The following is a 4,481-nucleotide window of genomic DNA, read 5'->3' on the forward strand; positions in this document are numbered from 1 at the left end:
ACTCTTTGATTAATTGATTCTTTGTATTGTTTTCTTAGTTTTCATTGCATTAATTTTTGCTCTGATCTTTGTAATAGCCTCTCCTGTACAAGCTTTGGGCTTCATTTTTTCTTCTTTTTCTAGAAGTTTGAGGCTCAACATTAGATTGTTTATTTGAGCTCACTCTGTTTTACTAATGTGGGTATGCACCACTGGAAATTTTTCTAATATGAGTGCTTTCATTTCATTCCATAAGTTATGGTATGTTTTATTTGTATTATCATTTAATTGTAGAAACTGTCTAATTTTTTCTTTAATTTCATCTGTGACCTATTGATTGTTCAGGAGAGTGTTATATAATTAAAATGTGTTTATGTAGTTTTATCATTTCTTTTGGCATTTATTTCCAATTGTGTTGTACTGTGGTCTGATAATATATGCATGGGATAATTTCAACTCCTTTGTATTTGCTTAAGCATATTCTATGGTTACTATATGGTCTACTTCGGAGAATGTCCCATGACCACCTGAGAAAAATGTGTATTCTGATATTGTAGGGTAGACACTGTAGATCTGTAGAGTCCGTTTGTTCACAGGTTTGGTTTAGTCCTGATATTTCTTTGATCTTTTTTTGTCTAGTTGATGTGTCTTTTTGTGACAGTGGTGTATTGAGGCCCCCCATTACAGTTGTGTTAGTGCAGCTTTGATCTTTCTTGTCTGTTAATATTTGTTTTGTATAGTTGTGTGCACCAGTATTTGGTGCATATGTATTTATGAATGTTATCTCTTCCTTTTGGAATTTTCCCATAACAAATATGGAGTGACCTTCTTTGTCTCTCTTGGTCAGTTTTGGCTTAAAGTTCACTTTATCTGTAAATACAGTAACTACCCCTGTTTTTTTTTCCATATTTCTACCAAATGAAGTATTGTTTTCCATCCTTTGTCATTCAGTGTAGGAAGGTTTTGAGTTACATGTGTTTCTTTTATGGAGCATATTGTTCGATCTTGCTTCTTGATCCATTCTGCCAGTCTGATTCTTTTGATTGGTGAATTGAGACCATTTAAATTGATGGTTATAACTCATTTGCATTGACTTTTCCTTCTCATATAATTTTTCTGTTGTTTTCCTTGTCTTTTCCTGCTGTTTTTTTGTTTGCCTTGCCTGGTGGAGTTTTTCTATTGGTGTTCATAGAAATATGAAACTTCTCTTTTTATAGAATATCCTTCAGAATATTTTGGAGTTCTGGTTTGGTGGTCAAGAATTTCTTCAGTTGTTCTTTGTCATGGGAGTATTTTATTTCTCCACTGATTTTGAAAGATAGTTTTACAGGGTACATCATTTTGGATTGGAGGTTGTTTTCTTTCAGGATTTGAAATAGTTCACTCCAAGCTCTCCTTGATTTAAGGGTTTGTGTTGAGAAGTCAGTTGTGATTCTGATGGGCTTTCATTTATAGGTAATTTGTTTCTTTTCTCTAGCAGTTTTTAATATCCTGTTCTTACACTGAATTTCAGAACTCTTGATTGTTATGTGCCTTTGTGTAGAGTTATTTATTATTATTATTATTATTAATTATTATTATCATTATCATTTCTAATTGGAGTTCTGTATTCCTTGCTTATCTGTATGTCAAATCCTTTTTTCCATGCTTGGGAAGTTTTGTGCCATTACTTGTGAACAAGTTTTCTTTTATGTTGTTTGCACTGTTTCCTGCTTTTTTGTTTACTCTGATCAATCTTATGTTTTTACTTCTTGTCATCACCTTGAACTATTGGATTGATTTGTTGTGGTCCTGTGCTATTTTTAAGAAATCTTTCAGTTCATAATTGTTAATCACAATTCTGTCTTTTAGATATGGTAGTCTGTGTTCACATTGGTGTATTCATCTGTGTATACTTTCAATATAATTTTCAATCTGCATATCTGTCCAAATCTATTTTATAAATTCTTTCTCTTTCCTATGTTGTGTGTTCATGGTTTTAATCATTTTCCTAAGCTCCTCTATTTTCTTCCCTGTGTCCACTCTAGAGTCGTTGAGTAAGTCTTTCATTAGGTTCATCATCTTTTTTAACTGAGAGATTATTTCTTATCTGCTTTTCTCTATAGCTGTTTTTATTTTTGATTTTATTTATTAATTTGTGTTTTTTTTCAACTTTTGCTGTTACCATTTTAGAAAATTCAGGTGGGTAGCTTCTGATTTCTTCTATTTTATCATTATCACCTGGATTTGTCCTGTGTGGTCTAGAAGTCTGAGGTTGCATTTTATTTCTGTGTCTTGACATTTTCTATATTTTAAATCTTAATTTGTTCTCTGGTTTGATGCTTACAAGTTGATTATGGTAGGTAGCTTCTCACTACTATTGAGGCGTCCCTAGAAAATGACTATGCTTCAGAGAAGTCTTCTCAGTGTTGCTTGCTCTTTCCCTTTAAGTCTGTCCGAAAATTCTACCTTCACAATTTATTATGGAGGAGAAATTGCTGCCTCTTTGGCCTAGTACCCAGTTCTTTGGTACTGGACTATGGTAATGATTATGACCCTAAACAATCCCAGTGTTGTCATACAAGGGAGAAAAACTGATTAAAATAGGTATGCCCCCTTGCCTATTGTAGCATAATTAGCAAAAACAGTAGCATAAAGCCAGCCTAGAAACTCATAAACTGTGGTAGCTATTAATTTGGTAACTTTATCTACAGGAGCAAGATCTATAGTTAAATAACAAAATCTAACAAAAACCAAGAACTTCTATGCAGTGAGTTTCCCTTTAGAGTGATTTTACTTGGTGTGTGTGGAAGGTGGAGACTTAAAGGGAATAGGGAGAAAATAGAGAAATAAATGAAGAGAAATATAGTATAAGCAGAGCTGAATGACAAAGGATTCTCACCCAAGCTTTGGGAAACTTGAGAGGAAGACAGGAGAGAAAGAATTAAGGATAAAGCAAAAGAATATTGAAGCAAACCAGGAAGACTAGAGACAGTGGTCACTTGCATGAAAAAAATCAAAAAACGTAGTTGAGGAAAGAGAAAATAGACAATACAAACAACAGAAGCAAAAACTTAAATAACCAAATACAAAACAAAACAAAACAGAAATGAACAAACCAAAAAAGAATTCCTCTAGTGTCCACAGTTCTGTGGTAGTGTCTTAAGTCACAGCTCAAATCTGTGTTGGATATCCCCACCCAGTTTACAGTGGGATTAGTGCTGGGGTCTGGGTTGATCTTGGCCTGTGGATGTAGGGGCTGGGGTAAGAGTCTTCAGCCAGCAACTCTCTGGATGTTCCTTGGGATCCTGTTCTCTTCTCTTACCCTATATGTCTCTGCATCACTTATCCAATTGCTATAGGACCCTGAGTCAAAGACTCCCCAGTGCTGCTCTCAGTCCCGTGCTCAGTTGGCTGCTCCTGGCCCATGCACACCCTCTTCTATTCAACTCCACTGGCACAACTCTCTCCTCTATTACACACGGCTGAGGGCAGGGCAGGGGCAGTGCTGCTGGCCAACTCACAGCCCTGCTGTCACTGAGAAGGCAGCTGCAGTCTGCTCAAGTCTTGAGCCCCCTCTCAAGCTGCTGGGAGCAGGCTGGGAGACGGTGTTGCCAGCTTGCTTACTGCCTCTGCTGCTGCTGCCCCATACTTAAGTTTATAAAATGTGTCAACTCTGTATCCTACATACGGTTATACTTGTTTTGCAGATGAGGAAACTCAGGCCCAGATAAACCTCTAGGCTGTCTTGGACCTGGCAGTCTCACCAGTTCCCTTCTTGGTCAAGGTCACTTAGTTTTCTCGCATTGCTGAGACAGAATACACAACAGCTATAGTTAAAGGAGCAAAGGTTTATTTAGCTCAAAGTTTGTAGAGGTTTCAGTCCATAATTGACTGGCTCCAAGGCACGGTGGTGTGGCTGAAGGGCAACCGTTTATGGTGGTGCAAGATACCAAAAGCAGTAAGAGAGGAACAAGCCTCTTTTCCTCCCTTATATTGTAGGCAGACTACCCTCCCTAGGGCACGAGGGTAGCACTCACACCCCTAATCCTAGCACTAGACAATGAACCAGTCACAAACTCCAGATTTAGCTGCCTCTGAAGAGTCCCCTCTCCCATGACTGCATGAGGTTTTGGGCGTATATCCAGACAGAAACCACAATACAAGGAAAAGTACTTTATCACGTATACTTTAAATTTTCATAAAAACTTTATGACAGTGGCTCCTAAATTTGCCTACACATTAAAATTCTTTAATGATTCCAAAGTACAGATCATATCCTCAATCAAATTATAATCTCTAGTAGGGGGACTCTGGCATCAACATATTTGATGATCTCAATGTATCTTTCTGGGAGAGGACAGACTTTTATTTGGAAGAGAAGACAGTTTCAGAGCTTCAGTTCTGATATTGCGGATAAAATTCCCAATCTATAGAACATCAGTGTAGGAGGCATTGGGAATGTCTGCTATTCATTGTCCCCACTATTTTTTTTTTTTTTTTTTTTTTTTTTTTTTTTTTTT

The sequence above is a fragment of the Chinchilla lanigera genome, unplaced genomic scaffold, assembly GCF_000276665.1.
Source record: "Chinchilla lanigera isolate Chin_1 unplaced genomic scaffold, ChiLan1.0 scaffold00074, whole genome shotgun sequence".
Classification (NCBI taxonomy): Eukaryota; Metazoa; Chordata; class Mammalia; order Rodentia; family Chinchillidae; genus Chinchilla; species Chinchilla lanigera.